Consider the following 21,240-nt stretch of genomic DNA (forward strand, 5'->3'; position numbering starts at 1 on the left):
ACTTTTCAGCAATGCTGAAACTGTTAAGACTTTGGCGACTCTTACAGTTGGACTAAATGCAATTTGCATAAAGGGATGCTCATGAGTCTTTTGGGGAGCCAGAGGCGGAATGTTATGGCTTGTTATCTAGACATCCCTCAAAGCCTCATGCATTCATAGGTCGGGCTTTTCTGAGGTGGCTGGATCTAGGGTGTGTGATGCTGGAATTAGGGATGTGTGATAACTAAATTAGCCCACTGATTGGTTTAGCATAATTCTGGGTGTGGATGATGGAATCCCCACCCTGGTAATGTTTGGCACCAACAATTAGGCTTGTAACCTGCATGGTATAAAAGAGAAAGGAAAGTTTGATGCTGCTGCTTCTCTGCGATGCCCCTTTGCCACAGTGCCTAGCCAACTGTGAGCTGAAATAAACCTTTCCTATTAACTTGTGGATATTGGGTATTTTGTCCCAGCAATGAGACAAGTAACTAAGACAACGCCTTTTTTGTTTTTTGAAGATACAAAATAGTGATTGGTCAAACTGAAGTGGTTAGAGAAGTGGAAACATTGTCACAGAGTTGGAAGCTGTATCAAGTATGTTATACTGTAGCTTTTTTAAATAGATACACTAGTGTTCTATAAAACAGTCCTCAGGAGCCAGGTGTGGTGGCCCACGCCTATAATTCCAGTACTCAGGAGGCTGAGGCAGCATTGCCACAAGTTCAGGCCAGCCTGGGCTACATAATGAGGTCAAGGCCAGCCTGAACTACAAAGTGAGACCCTGCCCCCCAAAACCAAAAAAATAGTCCTCAGGAGCTTGCCCAGACTTTTCTGGGGTTTTTTGGGGGTTGGTTTTGTTTTGGTACTGAGAATCGAACTTAGAACCTTGTGCTTGCAAGGCAGGTGGTGGAACCCCTGAGCTAAATCCCTGGCCTTGTTTTATTTTTTTGAAACAGGGTCTCACATGTAATCCAGGCTGGCCTTGAACTGATTGTAGCCCAGGCTGGCCTCAAATTTGCTGAGATCCTCCTGCCTTGGCCTCTCCAGTGCTGGGATTACAGGCATGTTCCACCACGCCTGACCTTGCCCAGACTTTTTAAACATAGGTGTACTATGTAATCAATATTAGTATTTTGTAAAGTGAGGATTATTTCATTTTTAAAATATCTTTTTATAACCTAATGCTACCTTTAGGATCTTCTCTATAAAATTTCGTTTCTGAAAAATGATAGGTGTATAGAGATTTTGAGTTTACTTTGTGCCATTTATCTGGATAACATAAATGGACACTGGAAACAATCAGTTTTGGCAACAGATTTTCTGATTACTTTAGTCTTGTCACTAAAGAAGCCTGAGTGATGGATATTTAAAAAAACAAAACAGTGATCGGCTTTGGGTTTTAGAGAAGGGTTTGGGAGTTTAGAAGGAAACTTAGTTTTCCCCTAGAGCTTCCTGTAACTTTGGAATTATGTTTTGTATGTATTTGTTTTAGTTTTTTAAAAGCATGTCTGTGTTTCCAAATGTGCATAGAACTTTAACACTAGAAGGAATCCTAAACATACTTCTTGTACAGTAGCCTAAAATTTAAAGATGAGAAAATTCAAGTTTAGGGAAATCTGCAAAGCCTGCACTAGAATTCAGGTCCTAAGAGCAGCAGTAGCTTATGACTATATTGGCTTGTTCCATTCTTATTCGAAGTTGATTTAACTAATGTGTGTTTCTCACTATGAAAAATTGATTTTGAAAGACTCAATAAAATTTGACCTTTGTAAGACAATTCTTTCTCTCTCTCTTTTTTTTTTTTTTTTTTTGGAAAGGGTCTTGCTATGCAGTTCAGGCTGGTTTTGAACTCACTATGTAGCCCAGGCTGGCCTCAAACTTGCAGTGATCCTCCTGCCTCAGCCTCCCCAAGAGCTGGGATTACAGGCATGTGTTGCCAAGACTGATTTGTAAAACAATTCTTCAGTTAACTGCCTCTGGCCATAGAGATAAATGTTCTGGTTATCTGGTGTGGCTCACCTGTCATCCCAGCAGGATAGGAGGGAGAGGCAAGATTGCAGATTTACCCTGCTTGGGCACTTTGATTTAGCAAAACCCTGTCTCAAATAAAAAGAGGGCTGGGGAGTGTGAAGGGGGTTGAAGGAGGGGATAGCTATTTAATTTTTCCTCATATTTTTAAACTCTGAGGACCCAGTCCCTAAAAAGTGAATTTGAAATCCTAAGTATTATTTGAAGTGACTTTGTACCTCAAGTTTAGAGCTTCTGTTTGATTGAGTACATAGTTGACTATTTTAGATTCTTAAAATTGATTTTACTGTGTTTTTTATTCCATCTTGGGCCAAAGAAATGGAGGGATAGTCTTTGTGACTTCTAACTGGCTTGGTATTTAAAGGCGAAATTTGCTGTAAGGGATGGTAGGAAATTGTCTAAAGGAAGAAATTGTATATACGGAGGAGATGCTCTCATTTCTTGAAAATATGAGTAGTTCCTTTAACTATAAGTTCAGTCTTTTCCTGGCTCTTTTTAAGGCCAGAAACATTTTCTCCTTATTGAAATCAAGCAAAGAACTTGGTTATGGTGAGACTGGCAGTTCAGTGTGGGACCCGACATTCATACTGCTGAGGGCTAGGGGCTGGGAATTTAGTTTAGTGGTTTTGCCGCCTGCTGCGCAAGTGCAAGGACCTGAGTTCGATCCCCAGTACCAAAAAAAAAATTGGCCATACTGCTGAGGGCTAGCTGTGGTGGTACATGCCTGCAATCCCAGCAGTTGGGAGGCTGAGGCAGGAGAATCACTGTGAGTTCAGGGCCAGCCTAGGCTACATAATGAGTTCAAAGTCAGCCTGAACTACTTAGTGAGACCTTGTCTCAAAAATCAGACTGCAAAAAAAAAAAAAAAAACAGACTGCATTCAGTAAATATTTCTTATGGTTGATTGACTTTCATGCTTAAGCAGTAAACACATTTACTATTAGTATTAGTTGTTAGATTTAGGATTGAAAATCTAGTTTACTTGTTACTTGTTAGTTTTACAAGTGACTGCATTATAGGTGGGAAAACATATCCTTCCAGAATTTAAGGGATTCATGAGCTTATCTCAAAATGAATACTGTAAATAATTGATAGTAATTTCATTAGGCTGATAGGATGGATCTTTGCTTTGAAGCAAAAAGTTTTCAGAGAATAAAGAACCCCTTACATCTTGAACATTAAAGTCTGTGTTGTTCTAGTCAATAAAGATTTGGTTCAGTTGAAAGGGAGAAAAGATTATAGGGGTCGAGAACAAGTAGATTCACAAATTTATCTCTGTACCTCTGTATCCTTAGGGAGAAATCCAGTTTGTATGGCCACTTTGATTAATTTTGTTCTAGATGTGGACTGAGCATTGGAATGGGGGCTTGGCAGTTGAATTTGAGCAGTCGCGTTAGATAACCCCGGAAAGCTAGGCTGAGGGCTGTCAAGTTCCATGTGTTTCCTGGTTTGTTTCTAGTATCCTTTCTGATCATGGAGAGTTTGGTCCTTTTGGACCGCATAGTAATTGCAGTGCCTCACGGGTCTTTTTTGCATTATTTCAGTTAATCAGTCATTATTGAACCTACTGTCTTTGCAATCTGATTGTGTTTCATAAATGCATTCTCTTTCAAAAGTGAAGGTGAAGACTCACTTTGAAACTCTTGAGCCCAACATCATCTTTTCCCAACATAACTGGGAGAAGATGCTACGTTAGCCTGAGTTCTGGTCACAGCTCTGCTGCTGGCCTTGTCTGTATCATATGCCACATTGGAACAGCCACTGAGGTGCTTTGAGGTTCGGGTTTCTGATCTGTAAATTAAAGTCATTTAGCTACCTGTATCTCTAAGACTCTTTTTTTTTTTTTTTTTTTTTTGGTACCAGGGATTGAACTCGGGACCTTGCACTTGCCAGGCAGGCACCAGAACCGCTGAGCTAAATCCCTGGCCCAATTTTTGGTTTTCTTTTTTTTTTTTTTGGCACCAGGGATTGAACTTGGGACCTTGCACTTGCAAGGCAGGCGCCAGAACCACTGAACTAAATCCCTGGCCCCTACCTGTATCCCTAGAGTTATTTTATTAATTCATTTATTCAAACAGTTATGAAGCACCTTTTGTATACCATCCAAAATGTAGGGTACTCTAGGTAGAGTCCTTTGCCCTGAAAAGAAGTATAGTCTTGCTAACTACTTTACTTAATTCAGATGAGCTCGCTCCTTGACTCCTAAAAAATTTAGGGTTAGTAAATTTTCTCAAGTTTTAGTGTTACTCCATATAGCATTTTTTAAACGGTTGGAATTTTTTAGATCTGCACCTCCAAAAATACTGATATCTCTACCTTTTATTTTTCTGTTTGTAAACTAGTTTTCTATCCTAGAGAAAAGATCCCAGGGCCGGGGATTTAGCTCAGTGGTTCCGCTGCCTGCCTCGCAAGCACAAGGACCTGAGTTCAATCCCCGGTACCAAAAAAAAAAAAGAAAAGAAAAAAAAAAAAGAAAAAAGATTCCAGCTCTGCTCCAAGTATGATCAGTTGTTTTCTGTAATTGAAAGAAAAAAATTTATATCTGGTGCAGTAAAGTGACTGAGTACTCAGAAAACTAATGATATATTTATTCCTTTGCCTCCCAGAGATTGAACCTAAGGCCTTGCAGATGATGGGGAGAAACACTCTATCACTGAGCTGTACCCCAGCCCTAAACTAGGGATTTAAGACAAATGCAAAATACAGTCCAGAGGCATGATAGGGTTTTTTTTAAAAAAGACCTACACAGTGTTAGAAGAATATTTTCTGAGATTAAGTATAGTTTGCTTAAAACTTTAATGCCCAAAGAGGAAAAAAGCTTAATGGAGATCCTGTTCATGCTAAAAAGAAAGACCAGGAAGCTGCTTCTGACTGTCATGGGCTTTATCTCAGCAAGCCCCAGTATCCAGGTTCTGGTTCTCAGCTCTGCAAGAATAAACTGTCATTATTATAGGAGTACCCAGATGGTGACCAGGCTACAGACTTGAGACAGTTCAGTGGATTAATTCACATGAAAAAAATTCCTAGGAGGGGTAGGGGTGAGGCTGCTACTTTTTGACTGTAGTCAGAGAAGACCTCTTTGGAAAGAGGTGGTTTTTGGACTTCAGACTCAAATAACAAGCAGCTAGCAAAGTGAAGATCTAGGAGAAAGGTCTTCCAGGCTGAGGGAAGAACAAGCAAAGCCCTAAGATGGAAATTCGCTTGGTGTGTTCATAGAAGGCAACCAGTGTGTTTGGAGTTAGCTGTGTGGTAAGGGAGAGGGGTGTGTGGTGAATTTGGTATATAACTTACTTAAGGACCCTAGAAGGTCAGATAGGTTGAATTTTATTCCAAGTGTGGTTAAATAGAGGAGTGACATTATCTGGTTGACATTTTAAAAGTTTGCTGTGGCTGCTATGTGGAGAATAGATCAGGCTTTAGAGGAAGCTGAGAGATCAGTTAGAAACCAGTTAACACTGTTTATGGGAGAAGCTGGTGTGGACAGAAATGGATAATGCTGTATGGAATATGTTGAGAAGCAGGGCAACTGACAGAACTTGCTGATAGGGTATGAAAGGGTGTTTGGCTTGAGCACCTGGGTTGAAGATCGTGCCAGTTAATATTTTAGTCATGTTAAACATGTCCAATGAATATAATTAAGGAATTGTAGAAATTGTGTTTTTTAATTCTGTAAACTTATAGCAGAAGACAGATGGAACTCTCTGGAAGGAAGGACAGTGGTTTCTTGAAACCTCAGACTAGAAAATTGCTCTGGCTTGTTAAAACAATAGACATTTTATTTATCTATTTTTAATAGACATTTTATTTTAAAGAATTAATGATGGTGAAGTGCTGATGCATGAAAAGTCACTCTGAATTAGGCCATGGCGTGTTCTCCCAGGGTTCAGTCTGGGAAGTAGGCACGAGCCCATCAATAACTTACTGAGGTCTCCATTAATAATGGTGATCAGAATGCAGCAGAACCAAAGAACATACTTTTCTACAGAGTTGCCACTTAAAAATGAAATGAGAATTGGAAGCTAGGATATCTAAGTTGTCTTCTCTCAGATACCTATGTGTTGAGTAAGATTATCTGATCAAAGAATCAGGATGTCAGAGGATTACAAAGTATTGGATTAGTAGTTAAAAGGCTTGGATTCTAATTCAAGCCCCTTAGCAGCCACATGACCCTGACAAATAGGAACCTCTGAGTTTGTTTCCTTATTTGTAAAATATTTGCTCTGCCTGCCTGACAGAGCTGTTAAAAGTCCCAAATAAGATCATGAATGTTAGAGTACTCTGAAGTCTGGAAGCATTGAGTACACTGCTGCTTTTGAGGGAGAGTTACATTAGCCTAAAGCGTTTAACTCCAGAGGTCCTAGGAAGGCCTTGGAGGAGGAAGTGCACTCCCTCGGGCTGGCGCTCACTGCTAGGAGTTTTGAGGTTACAGTTGCCACTAGACCGCAGTACTCTTTGTACTGGCTGATTCTGAGTGGCCTTACAGTTCCCAGCTGAGTGATTTGGGAAACAGATGACCGTGGATAAATTTAAGTGCTATAACGATGATAAATATACAAGTAAGTTTGATTTTATTCTTTCATTTGATAATTACAACTTTATTTCTAGCCATAATACTAAAATGAAAGGCAGCAAAATATGGTTCGTAGTTGTTTACTTTTTAAATGTTTCCCCCTTTACGTTTGGGCTATGGAGTGGGATTCCATTTGATTTACTTGGAAGTATCCTTTCCTCTAAGTGAAAAGTATAAACACACCAGAAGCTTATTGGAAGTTGAATCAATGGAAGAAGAAAAAGTGTTTAGGGGTAGAAAGAGGAAAGGAAGAGGGAGGACAGACAGACTTGAAGAGGAGAAAAGGCTTAAATTATTTCAAGGAAGCAGAAGTCTCAAGTGCTTTTTTTAAAAATCTGTCTTTGAATTTCAGATACTAAAATTTGAGGTTACTAAAGAAGGAGGGGATTGGTCCTGAGAAGGGAAATGAATAAAATGAAGGCAAGGGCGGACTAGTTTCTCCAGGAAGTTAGCATCCTGGAGGGAAAGAGAAGGTGCCGTGTGGCAACAGATTCAATGTAAGGGTTCACAGACTCTGAAGAAGCATTGGGTCGCTATGAATGTGTTTATTTAAGAAGTACTTTCTTACTGATGTGTATGAAAATCAGTCTCTTTACTCCCTTTGATTAAGTACTCTGCTTAATCACATGATGGGAATTATACTTCCTATCAGCTATACAGAAAATATTTTACCAACATAGGATTTTCATTACTGAATTCCTTGGCTTTTTGGGGTTTGATTCAAACTACATTATTATCTATGTAAAATATTGCTCTGGCTAGGCACAGTGTCCTGCACCTACAGTTCTAGCTGCTCTGGAGGCTGAGCCAGGAGGATCACATGAGCCCATGAGTTCAAGGCCAGCCTGGGTTATATAGTTAAGATTTTTTAAACCCCTCAAAGACACACAAAAAAAATCCCCTTGATGATGTTTTGTTTTTAGCTTTTCTAATTTACCATTTTCTCTGAATTCATTGATTCGAAAAGCTTTTTTAAAAAGTCAAACAAAAATCGTGACATACTGTCTGCTGAAGTTTCTTTTATTCACTTTTGGTTCTATTTCCTACTCTGGCTCTGCAGAGAAAACCTGCTGCCACGAATGTAGTGTGTGTCCTTCCAGTGCAGTGTAGGTCTGTGTATAAAGATGGATTACTAGGCCGGGGATTTAGCTCAGTAGTTCCGCCTCCTGCCTCACAAGCGCAAGGACCCGAGTTTGATCCCCAGTACCAAAAAAGAACTTTACATAAAAGTTATATTTATATGGGATATATATGTGTGAATATAAAATATTTATATGTATGTAAATTCTACAGCAGTTTCATTTTGTTTTGAGACAGGGTCTTGCTCTGTTCCCCAGACTCTGGCCCCAAAGTCCTGGGCTCAAGCCATCTACCTGCCTCAGCCCCTCAAGTAGCTGGAACTACTACAGGCAGCTTACTGCACTTGGCTCATTTATTCTTGTTTTTTAAAATCTGTCCATGTTGGTACACATAGACTAGGTCTCCCATTTTAACTGATTTACTCTTTTTTTTGTTTTGGTACTAGGGGTTGAACTTGGGTCCTTGTGCTTGCGAGACAGGCGGTAGAACCACTGAGTTAAATCCCCAGGCCCTACTGATTTGCTTTTATTTTACTGTATCAATATTTCAGTTTTTCCATGTCTTCTTGGATAAATATTTAAATTGCTTTCATTTTTTTGTCTTTTTAGACAAAACTCCAGGAAACAGCCTTGTACATATCCCTTCTGATTTTCTTCTTCTGTCCCCCGCCCCATTAGTTGCTTGATTTTTGTCTTAAATATTTCAATGTTTGAATTCTCCCACTTGGTGCAACACTTTAGGATTTGAGAAAGGGAGAGAGATGAGGAAAACCTTTCGTAATTTGAAATATCAGTCCTCTTTTACCATTGTATGAGAGGCCCTGAAATTTCTTTCCTTAAAGCTTTTTTTGGTTCGTTTTTGTTTTTGGTACTGGGGATCAAACTCAGGACCTTGCTTTTGAGAGGCAGGCGCAGTGCCACTGAGCTAAATCCCTGGCCCTGTTTTTTTTGGTTTTGTTTTTGGTTTTTTTCCCATTAAGTTTATTGGTACATTTTAGGTATAAAATACAGTTACATTCATCATTAAGACCTTTTACCTTTACATGATGTATCTTGGTTTTTATTTTTATTTTATTTATTTGTTTGTTTGTTTATTTATTTATTTATTTATTTGTACCGTGGATTGAACTTGGGTCCTTGAGCTTATGCAGCAGGCAGTGAAACCACTGAGCTAAGTCCCCAGCCCTTGTTTTTGTTTTTTAAGACCAGGTCTTGATATGTAGTTCAGGCTGGCCTTGAACTGACAGCAATCCTCCTGCCTCAGCCTCCCTGGTGGGGGATCATAGGTGTGCAGTACCATGCCCCAGTGAGATTCGTTTTTTTTTTCTTCGAGATTCTTTTTAGAATCTGATAAATGTAACAACTTTTCATTTAAACATTTTGTATTTATGTCTCATATCCAACAGCTATTTTCCATAAACTTCAAAAACTATTCACTTTTTCTTTTTTCTTTTTAACTTTTAAACTCCTAGGATACCTTAACCCACCAAATGTGGAACTATTTAGTGATTACTGGTCCAGTTTTTGTAGTTTTCGTGTTACCTTAATAATTTAGCATGATCTAGACATAGCTATTTAACAGTTTCTTGGAGCAGTCTTACCCAAAAGCATTTTTAAAATATGCCTTTCTTTTAAAATCCCTTTAAGTTGATATTGTTCACGCTTCATAGCAGTTTCCATCATAGAAGAGAAAACAAAATTCCATGTCATTAGTGTTCCAGTAAGAACATAATAATCTTCTAAAAAAGATTTCAGATAAGAATATATCTTTAAAGAACAATGTGTTTCAGTGGCCAAAGGTTTTCATTTATAAAGTTTTCTCTGAAGTCTTTAAATCTCCTGTGTTTCATTCTTTATTGTGAGGATAAGTGTATTTTTTATTTTTATGCTCCCATGTTTTTTCCTCTTTAAACCTGGATCCTGTTCAGAGTTTCTAGCACTTGGAATCCTGAAGTGTTACAAACGAAAACTGTTACTCTTGTCTAATAACACTCTGCCTGCCCCAGTGTTTGAGAAGGGCTTCCTTTCTTAACAACTAGTTTGGGCAGCCACCTGTCTCATGAATATATGAACTGTCTTTAAGAATTTGAGAATTTGTGTGCTGAGCATTTTTTTTAAACAACCAATAAGAGCTTAAAATGGAAATCAAAATAAATATAACTCCAATTTCAGATGCCTGTGTATTTTTCTCTCAGATCTGTTCTCAGGATATGGCTCAGATCCTGAGCATTGTGCCTCGAAAGCACCTTTGGATCTAGGCTGCCTCTCATATTAATCTGGGTGATGTAGCCCAGCAGAAGTACCCATGTATCTCCCTGCACAGAAGTATGTATCCCAAGGCAATTTTGCTTAGTGAGTTATCTTCCTTATGCCATTGGAATCACTAGTATGAATGGAGTTGGTTACCTGCTCATTGTCACATCTTCCTCACATTTTATGTGGCAAAGAATATTCCTATCTGAAATCTTTCTTTAGGAGAATATTATGTTCTTATTGGAGCACTAACACTGTGAAGTTTCGTTTTCCTTCTACTTGCAACTCTGCTATAAAACATTTTTTAGTTCTTTAGTCAAAAATAATTTTTTTCTAACTGTAGATACTCTCAGGATATTTCATCTGGATTCATAACAGAAGACCTTATTTATTGCTTCCATGAGGGTCAAAATATAATGTGAAGAACTTCTTTGAAATTATATTTTGTAGGTGTAATTCATTCACTCATTCTTTCTTTTCTTTTCATTTCTTTCTTTCTTTTTTTTGAAATAGAAAAAAACCCAACTATGTAGCTCAGGCTGGCCTTGAACTCACTATGTAGTCCAGGCTGGCTTTGAACTTACTGCAACCCCCCTACCTCAGCCTCCTGAGTGCGTGCACCACCATGTTTGGCTTGAGTCTTTCTTATAGAAACCTTTTTTCTGACTATAAAAGTAAAATGTGCTCATATTTTATACTTTAAAAGTAACAAAAAGTATAGAGGAAGCAACTGCACAGTCTTAATTTTCTGTATTATCAAGTAGTTCCTGTAAGAGGCCAGTTTAACACTGCACCAGCAATACATAAGAGTTCCTATTTCTTTTTGCCCTCAAGAGCATTGTTATAATTAAAAACATAGGGCTGGGGATTTAGCTCAGTGGTTCCACTGCCTGCCTCGCAAGCGCAAGGTCCTGAGTTCAATTCCTGGTACCAAAAAAAAAAAAGTGAGCAAAAACAGATATTCCACCTTTATTAGGGAAAAATAGAATTATGTTTATATCGACTTTGTAGATGTCTTAACTATCACTCATTAATATTAAAAAAATAAGGGGCCGGGGATTTAGCTCAGTGGCACTGTACCTGCCTTGCAAGCTCAAGGTCCTGAGTTCAATCCACAGTACCACACACACACAAAAAAAACCCAAAACTTGTTAATAAAATAAACTGTGTTAAATTAATTTCAGAGAGAGGAAACAGTAGGGCTTTTTTGTTTGTTTTGTTTTGTTTTGAGACAGGATCTTGCTGTGTAGTTCAGGCTGACCTCGAACTCACTATGTAGCCTAGGTTGGCTTCGGACTCAGTGATCCTCCTGGCTCCGCCTCCTGAGTGCTGGCATTACAGACATGTGCCACCACACCTGGCTGGTGTTTGTTTGTTCTTTGAATGTTTAGAGTTACTCTCAGCTTTCAAGGATGGAATCCAAAAGCAAAGATTAATTCAGTCATTTATTAAATGTGTATTTGATTCTAGCCTTCCATGACTGTGTCTGGGTACAGCACAAAACCCAAGAATCTGCCTTTATGAAGCTTATTTTTCAGGAAACATTGTAAAAAATAGAGCATAGTAGATGACTTCATGTAGTATAGGAAAAATAATGAGGCAGAAATAGGATTGTGGCTGCAGGAGGAGGGAATTGCATTCTGAGGGTGTCAGGGAGAGCTTCACAGTGGTGACAATTAGGGGAAGCCTCAGCAGTGGTGAGAGAGCGTGACCCGAGAATGCTTCAGAGAAAGGAGAGCATTCTCCAAATGGAAAATGACAAGTATAAAGGCTAAGGCCACAAAGTGTCTTGTCTGGCTGAGGAGCCACACAAAGAAGGGCAGTGCAGCTGGAATGTAGAGAGCTCAGGCCAGAGAACTGATAGAGTACAGATTGTACAGGGCCTTTCCGGCCATTATGTGCACTGTGCTGTTTATTCAGAGTGAGATAGGAGGTTATTGAAGCTCCATCAGAGGCCTCAAACTCATAAAACCAAAAAATACTTATGTTTTGGCTCTACTTTTTCAGAAGCTTTTTTTCCTTGTGTAATTTGAGTATTAACTAATGATTCCTGGTGAATGCATAAACATTTATGTCAGTAGGAAAAATTTCCCTGAAATACAGATCTTAGTTTAACAGTAACATGCAAAGAAAGGCAGTGTGATTGGACACCCTGTCCAGGTATTAATTCTAAGGTGGCCCTGCTTTACTGCTCTGTTCCTTCTGAATGACCAGAAAAATACATAAAACACAAGTATAGTTTAAAAATAAAATTTAAAACCACACACCTATATAATCATTGGTTAGACTTAGAAACCTGTCACTGCCAGCACTAAGAAGCTTCATATGGTATCTCTTCTAGATCATAACCCATACCATTGCTCAGAGGTAACCACTGTTCTGACATTTCTGATAATTACTTATTCTTTATGATTTTACCACATAAGTTTCATTTCAAACCAATACAGTTTAATCTTTATCTGTTTTTGAATTTTGTATAAATGGAATAAGACAATATATAGTTACTGCTTTAAGAAGCACATATTCAGAGCATTTTCATTTGTTAGAGTTGGTTATCTTCTCCCTAGGAGTAATTACTTATAAAATCTTAATGGCATTTATCTTTCTGCCCTCAGAAAGTCAGGAACCTTGTCTGTGTCTTTGACCACTGTATCTCAAAAAATGCCTTGCAGTTGATGCTCGACAATTTCTTTTTTTCTTTTTGGTACTGGGGATCGAACTCAGGACCTTACGGTTGAGAGGCAGGCGGCGGAACCACTGAGCTAATCCCTGGCCCTTTTCAACAAATTCTTGTTGAATGAATTTGACTGAGCTCCTACTCTTACCTGAAGTACCTGGGATTTCTGTAGGGTTTAATTTATGGTATCTGATCAAGATGGCCCTTTAATGCTAGTGGGTTAGCAGTTTTTGGTGTTGGCCCATTCCATTACTGATAGTAATCAGACTTGGTTTACCAAAATCTAGTGTAGCCTAAAGAAACTTATTTGTACCTATGTACTAGTTAAAGTTGGAGTTTACATTTTCAGAGGATTCTTTTCTTTTTTGTTTTTGTTTTTGTTCAGATAGGATCTCACTATGTAGTCCAGGGTGACCTCAAGCCCTCCTACCTCAGCTTCCCAAGTGCTGGGATTACAGACGTGTGCCACCACCTCTGGCTACAGAAGTTTCTGTTTTAAAGAATCACTTACCATGGTTTATGCAGTGCTTCATTTTCCCAGGGAAGATAATGCCAGAATTTTCTGCCTTAGTTAGGCTCCTAGAAGTCTTGTAACTTCTATCCCTGTTTCTGTTTTGAGTAACCTTGTAGAATATGTTAGATTATTGGAGTGGTGGAGTTACTCAGCCTAAATATTTCATGGTCATCAACAAGAACTTCTTTTCTCTCTTACATAATCAGTATAGATTCAGTCTTTAGTGGACACTGCCCACCCATCTTAGTGTTGCTGCCGTTTCTTAAAACCATAAGATACACGTCTTTGTTTAAATGTTTCTTGCTGTGGAGTAATTTAACCACACGGCACTTCTTAAAAAGTATATTTTACATAAAAACTTTACCGTAATTCTTTCTGCCTTTGTTAGGAAGCTGGCAAAAGTGATCACTCCTCTCATAAATACTGACAAGTCATTTATTTCTTTTCTTTTCTTTTTTTTTTTTTTTTGGTACTGTAGGGGATTGAACTCGGGACCTTGTGCTTTCGAGGCAGGCAGCAGAACCACTGAGCTAAATCCCCGGCCTCATTTATTTCATTTTTGCTACACTCATAGACCAATTCATTAGAAGAAGTAATGTGGGTTTTTCTTTCATTTCTAAGTGTAATGTTTTTGAAAGATAACTTAAAAAATAGGTCATTTGTAGGAAGTGATGAATATAAGAATGGTAATTTTATCTTGAATATCCTTTTAACCAGTAATTTTTTTTTTTTGCAAATTTATTACCTGCTTTGCTCAGTGGCGCTTGACTGGCAATCGGGAGGCCCTGAGTTTGATTCCTGGTACCAAAAAAAAACAAACAAAAAAGCAAAAGTATAAGAATAGCCAAAGTAAGAAGGCTTGTGTGAGACTCAAAATCTAGTTAAATCTGATTCATCATCTCTTCCTACAGAAATTTCCTATTAGACTAGACAAAATAGAGTTTTTCTACTGACTTGATTTGGTGAGTTTTTATCTAGTTTAATTTTAAACGTAGTTTAATTGTGAAGGAAAAGGCACAATGAGATATTTACCATGACTTTAAAAGTGCGTATCTTGGGTAGGGATTTGGCTCAGTAGTTTCGCCACCTGCTGGGCAAGCGGAAGGATCTGAGTTCAATCCAGGCACCAAAAAAAAAAACAAACAAAAGTGCCTATCTTGACTGCAATTTACTGTTTCATTTTAGTGCAAATGGTAAGTAAAGTCAGATAAGGTGAGCATGTGAGCTTTTTAAAAATAATGAACAATGTAGTGTTTGTTTGATAAGTGGCTGCAAACAAGTTTTATTCTAAATGTCCACATCTGAAATAAAGGAGAACTTTATTCAGATCTTTCCTGGTGACTACTGTATATACAGTATATATACCAGGGTAAGGTTGTACACTATTGGTGGAGGGGAGCAGAGATATTTGGATTTAAATTTTTAATCAGTGGTTGATCATATATGATATGGAGATCTTAGAGTAAGATTATTTTTCTCACCAGAAGCCATTTTCTGGGAAGTTAAAATTAAAACTTCTTTCTTTTTTTTGGTACCAGGGATCGAACTCTGGTCCTTGCGCTTGTGAGGCAGGCCGCGGAACCACTGAGGTAAATCTCCAGGCCAAAATTAAAACTTCTAATAAGGGATGCCTTATAGACTTCATTTTACTCTATGAAAGAAGTTTGATTTTGAGCAAATTGCCTTTGTGCTTTGTACCTTAAAGGTCATCTCTTTATAGGTAACTTAAAAAATTTTTTTTCTCTCAACATGGTTACTATCTTAACATTTTTATTTTGCAGTGTGAGAATTTTACTTTGTAGTATGAGATTTTTGCTCAAATGTTTACATGTTTTTATAGAGTCTTGTTGGGTGAAATAGGTGTCATTGTATTTTAATCTTTTAAATTCTAACACAGCTCATTAGGAGCCAGGAAAGTCTGTTAAGATAGACATCCTGTCTGACTTTCCCATTTTGTTTGCCTGTGTGGTTTTAACTTTTTCCTTGAGTCATGAATTTTGGAATGTGCATTTAAAACTGAGAACTTCCTGCCCATCCTTTGTTCCATTTAGTTTACTTAGAATCTTAACATTAATTTTGGATTTTTTTTTTTTTTTTTGGTACCAGGGATCGAACTCGGGTTCTTGCGCTTGCGCAGCAGGCAGCGAAACCACTGAGCTAAATCCCTGGCCCTGGCTTATTTTTAATAATGGTAGAAGAAGAGGGAATTTATTTTCTGCAGATGATTTCTAGGTTAGCCACATGGGTCTATATGAACAGTAGTTAGCTTAACTTCAGTTAAGAACATAATGATAAAGATGAAAAGCATGCTTATACCTCTGTATCTCTGTCATAGTTGAAGGGAGGTCTAGTTGCCTTTTTTTTGGTACGGGGGATGGAACTTGGGACCTTGCACTTGCAAGGCAAGCGGCAGAACCACTGATCTAAATCCCTGGCCCCTAGTTGTCTTTTATTTAAAAAAAAAAATCTCCAAAAAAATATATATATCTTCAAAGAATACTGTGTTTTGTACTGTTAGATAATAGTTAATGCCCAACATAATTGATTGCCTTATAGAATATTAAATTCTCTGTAGCAGGTGGGGCTTTTCAGTTTTCAAATTAATAAACTTATTCTAAGAATAATTTACATTTTTCTCCTTTGAAATTCTCTCCTTGGGTCTTGTTGGTAGCCACATAGTGTTAGTAAGAAATATATTTTTTTTTGGTGGTTTTTTTTTTTTTTTTTTTTTGGTACTGGGGATGGAACTCAGGACCTTGCGCTTGCGAGGCAGGCCATGGAACCACTGAGCTAAATCTCCAGCCCAGTAAGAAATATTTTTAAAAGGTTTCACTGCAGTGGTGGCAAACCTATAGCACGCGTGCCACAGTGGGCTGTTTGTATCATTGAAAGCTCTAAAAGGTTTGCCGTCCCTGAAGTAAAGCATAGTTGACCAAAGAGAAACACCTGTTGAATTTGGCTTCTGTAAGCCGTTGGACCCTGTGGGGTTATGCCAACCTCTGTTTCATGTTTCTTCTATTTTTTTAATTCCTTGCAGACTGGACATGCTTAAATAGTATTAGACATTTCATCTGTTTACCATTTAGATTTTATAGGGTTCTTCATAGTCACAGGTGAAGGGAGCAGATAAAAGACCATAACCTCTCAAATCTCAAAACATCTTTGGGGATATTAACTATAAAATAAATAGAGTCTTTTTAGTCATAGGGTTTTCCTCTTCTTCCTCCGCTTCCGCCTCTTTCTTTTCCTTTTTAAAAATTCTTTTCTAGGGCCAGGGATTTAGCTCAATAGTTCTGCTGCCTGCCTCACCAGCACAAGGTCCCGAGTTCGATCCCTAGTACAAAAAAAAAAATTTCTTTTCTAGATCTTCTTTAGAATGAGTAAATTTTCCCAACACAGAGAAATCTTTAACAACATGTGAGATGTGTTAAAATCTTCATCCTTCCCAGGTTCTCTCTTTGTGGCCCTAGAGAATTTTGCCCAAGCCATCCAGTGGAATCAGCACATGATTCTAATTTATGAAAAGGGAGATGCTGTTAATTGTTTACTTTTGCCTTTCTAACTTCATTTCTAAAGATGTTTTCTTTTGGAATTGAGACCCACTTTGAAGTGAAATAGACCCTTTATAATCAAGTTTGTTTCTTGATTTGAATTCATGTTCATTTCAGACATCTCCCAAGTGATGGATTTTGAAAGTGATATGGAGAGAAGCTTAATCAGATGATCTCTATATGCCTTTTTTTTTTGAGCAGCTGGTAGAGTTTGTCTTCCCAGCAGGGATTCTGTAATTAACAACTGCAGCACATCACCTGATAATGTTAACCCAGACCCTGTGCTTGCTGCCATGGTTTATTCTGCCAGATCCTCTGTCCAAGTGAAAACGGGAATTTTTCCTTATGTTATGTGGATGTATTTAGCTCACTAGTCATTTGTGCCTAAACTAAAAAGAAAAACAAAACTTCTGAGGTCTTTTTAACATCTGTGGAGTTGCCACAGTGGATGGTTTTTAGGGGAAGGGAATAGTTTCCAAACCTTTAATTTAAATTGGCAATATATCACTCTGCCTTTTGTTTTTTAAAACTTTCACTACCTGGACAAGTTGAATCCAAAGTGAGAATTATTCCATGTTTTAACATTTGAGCTGAATGCTAAGCTCTCCTTGGGGACAAGGACAGTTTGTAGTTATTTATAACCTGTAAGAAGGGCAGCAAGGCTGTAAACAGCCGGCACACACCGGGGCTTGGGAGTCAGTGGGGTGCTCTGCCTTGGCCCGACTGTGTCTGCAACTCGGAGGCTTTGGAGTAGCTTCCTGTGCATCTGCAGTCTGGCTTTGTCTGGAGGAGCCTCACTAGCCAGCATGTTTCTAGAGAACTCTCTCTCTCTTTTTTTTTTTTCATAAGTTTATTGGTGTACATTTTAGGTATACAATACAGTTATATTCATCATTGTAGAGAACTCTGTCTTATGTAGCATCTTAGACTGAGAAGAAGGAAGAGTAGCTTTAATGTACAACAGCATATCTATCTAGTCCTTATAATCATTTCAGAACCAATACTTGCCTAGGAAATACATGCCAACTGGGAAAATCTTCAAGTACTGACCTACAAGCTTAATATGGTACTTGTTTCTGAGTTTTTTATGAAACAGTGGCAAGAACAATTCAACTAACTTTACTTTACTTTTCTTTTCTTTTCTTAAGATAGGGTTTTGCAGGCCAGGGATTTAGCTCAGTTGGTGCTGCCACCTGCCTTGCAAGCACAAGGTCCTGAGTTTGATCCCCGATACCAAAAAAAAGATAGGGTTTAGCTAAGTTGCCCAGGCTAGCCTCACACTCTGCGCTCAAGCAGTTCTCCAACCTCAGCTTCCCAGGTAGCTGGGACTGTAGGTGCACACCCCATACCCAGCTTGAAGTCTTAGAGAAATATTTGGTTATGCCAGAAGTATGTCCTACATCTTAGCCTGGTTTAGAGGAAAATTTAATTGTGTGCCTGGACATATTTTTTAAGATGTGTCTACATATATACATGTTTGTACATGTATGTAATGATTTAAGGGAATTAAACTGAGAGATACTAAAATTATAGGGCAATTCTAAGTAAATGCAAAAGATCTGCCTCAATTTGTTCAGTATATTAGAATTTTATAGAGTTCAACTTGAAGAAATTTAGAGGTTTAGTCCCTGACAGCTGATAGTGCTACTTTCTGTAAGCAGAATTGACTTATTTTGGGAAATGTGCTTATCTCAGTATTGTCTTATGGATTCAGAAGCTCCCTGCCATATCCCTACAGGTTTCCCTTTTCTCCCAATTGTTTCTGGGATTTAAAAAATTTTTTCATCAAGGAAGAGTATAAATAATTTTGAGACTTAATTAAATTCCTTTCAATAGGAGTGAGATGAACTGGCAATTTTCTTTTTCAGATGTTTTGTTATGAGAATATGCCTAGCTTTCAATAGCTACATTTGTTAAACATCTTCTAACCTTTAACTTATTAACTAGAACTCACTGAGGAAAAAAAATACATTCCAGAGAAGAGACTACTCAACAGCAGTTCTGTTGTCTTGCTGTCCTAGGCACGGGAATGCTGTGCTTCCATAGATCATATCTTCTAGTGAGGAAGACAGCAGACAAGTGAGAAACTAGAAACCATTTCAGCTAGTGGTAATAAGAAAGAAAGTAAGACAGGGAGAACAGAGGACCAGACGAGAAATGAGGAGTGCAGTACTTCAGGTTGGTTGGTCAGGGAAGATCTCTCTAAGGATATTACATTTATAAGAGATCTAAATGACTGAGCTGTCTGTGAAAAGATCCAGGAAATAAAAAGAGCTTCCCAGGCTGAGGAAGAAGCCTGTGTGTTCACAGAATAGAACTGAAGCCCTGGGGACTAAAGCATAGTGCTTGGCAGTTAGGCCATCGCCCAGGCCTTTAGCAGTGGAGGCCACTGACAAATGCGTGTTTTATCTCATACACGTTCATTTGTGAGCCTTCTCATTACTTGGAAAAATTAATTGTAAAGACTGCTAATTCCCTTTTAAAGTTCTTAATGTACAGTTTGAATAGGTAATATATTCACCTGACTGAAATTCAGAAAGTACCAAAAGTAATATAGTAGAAATCCTCCTTCCCTATTGGATACCTACTTTCCTTCCGTGAAGTAGCCAGTGTCCCTAGTCTTGTAGAGGTTTTCAAAGATGTGTGTGTGTGTTTGTGTGTGTATGTGTGTGTGTATATATATATATATATATATATTTTTTTTTTTTTGGTACCAGGGATCGAACTCGGGATCTTGCGCTTGTGAGGCAGGCGCCGGAACCACTGAGCTAAATCCCCAGCCCTATTCTGTATATTTTAAACAAATGTGTGTTTTCTATTCAAAAATCTTTCCTTTTTTAAAATTAGCACTGATTACATTATATATCTGTATCATAATTTAATCCACTAAGGACTTTTAGATTACTTCCATTTTCTGTGTGTTTACAAATAATGCCACAGTGAAAAACTTTTTATTATTGTCATTTTAAATACATTAGTACAAGTTTCAGAAGTGGAATTTCTGGATGAAAGGGCATTTACATTTATAGACATTGCCTTTCACAGAAATTGTAACAATTCGTGCTCCAACCAGAAATGTTCCCCTTACTCTTAGCAAGTGTTATCAAACATTTTGATCTTTGCCAATTCAGTGGGCTAATCAATATGTAGTTTAATTTGCATTTATCTTAGTATGAATGAGAGTTGAACATCTTTACATATATTTGAGAATCATTGGTATTTCCAATTCTGTAAACCATTTGGTTTTTGGTTTTGGTTTTGTGTTTTTGCTCATTTTTCTGTTGGACTATTAGCTTTTTTCTTCTTGATCTCCATATTCACTGATATTGCTAAATCTTTCTATAGGTGTGGTGATTAGGAATTTTTGAAAACAAAAAACAATCATCTTTAATTTGTAAAATTTTACAAAGGATGAACCTGATAAAAAAACATAAGAGAAACTCCGGTCTTTCCTTTGCTGATTGAGATCTCTCTTCATTGCCCGTAGTTTCATTTTCAGGAATTGTCTCTAAATTTAGGGGGAAAAAAAAACATTTAATATTTTCTTAGATTGAACTGCAAAGAGTTTACTCATAACACATGTTCAAAAGTCATTCAAACCTTGCAGCAAAGGAAGTCAGTATGACCTGCAATAACTGTCCTTGGGGTAATGAGAGAGAAATTACCTCCTGGGCTGTATATGATGAGTGCACTGTAACAGAAGAAACGGAGAGCACCTTTCAGGTCACACTGGTTTCTCAGAAATGACTGTGCCCAGGTCTTTTATAGTTTCTTTAATCAGCAGTCTTTGGCATCTTGTGTTTTAGAAAATGCAAACGTCTCTCAGGTTTAAAATAGATATGACATTGGGATTTTTCTTTACTTGGAAACTGTACAAGGGCAGAGAGAGAGAGAGAGAGAGAGAGAGAGAGAGAGAGAGAGAGAGAGACAGAAAGAGATGCTTTAAAAAGTCCCTAACAAACCATTCTCTGGGAAGAAGCTATGTTCCCAGCTGTGCATAGTGTGTGTTGTACCACATGAAATTACCAATATTCAGCTATTTTTGCCATACAAAACAAGTTTCATAGTTCAGTCTAATATCTTCTCAATCTTATTCCTGTGGGTAATGGATATAAAATAACTTACAGATACCAGTCATGAAATACATGACTAGCAGTTGATTTATTTTATTTTTTAATTCTCTAAATGATTAGATTAGATTGATGATGGAGGAATGCTTGTGGAAAATAAAAGATTAAAAGTGACTATACAAGCTGTATAGAGAATGTTCTAGCCTAGTTGTATATGTACTACCAGATAAGCTACTGGAATGTTTCCTTTTACTGTGCAGGGAATTTTTTATATCTTACCATGAACAAATTCTGATTATACAAGAGTTTTGCCCAAATTAGTTACTGATTGATGTTTTTAGAATGAAGGAAACTATAACCAGTCTTTTCCCCCTCGTAGAATGTAAATATACTTAATGCTGGGTGAAAAATTCACTTTCACCAGAGCTGGGATTTGACATGCCAGGCTGAGTTTGGGGCTTTGTATGTAATTTACCCAAAAGATCAACTTAATGGTTCTTGTTACATTGCAAGGTG

The 21,240-nt window shown here is 37.8% G+C and overlaps 1 protein-coding gene across 8 annotated transcripts in view; it reads left to right on the forward strand.

Annotated features, from left to right (window-relative positions):
* Spop (speckle type BTB/POZ protein) overlaps positions 1-21,240 on the forward strand; it is a 71,064-nt gene that overhangs the window by 23,897 nt on the left and 25,927 nt on the right. Inside the window, exon 2 of one of the 8 annotated variants that reach the window (XM_087202507.1) lies at positions 14,642-14,692. The exons of 4 other annotated variants lie outside the window; for them this stretch is intronic. The gene's annotated coding sequence lies outside the window, so the exon portion shown is untranslated. 3 more of the 8 variants (XM_087202506.1, XM_087202505.1, XM_013077737.3) reach the window with 3 other exon arrangements.

The sequence above is a fragment of the Heterocephalus glaber genome, unplaced genomic scaffold, assembly GCF_053883595.1.
Source record: "Heterocephalus glaber isolate CG9 unplaced genomic scaffold, H.glaber_assembly_v1.0 deba00001773, whole genome shotgun sequence".
NCBI classification, from domain to species: Eukaryota; Metazoa; Chordata; class Mammalia; order Rodentia; family Bathyergidae; genus Heterocephalus; species Heterocephalus glaber.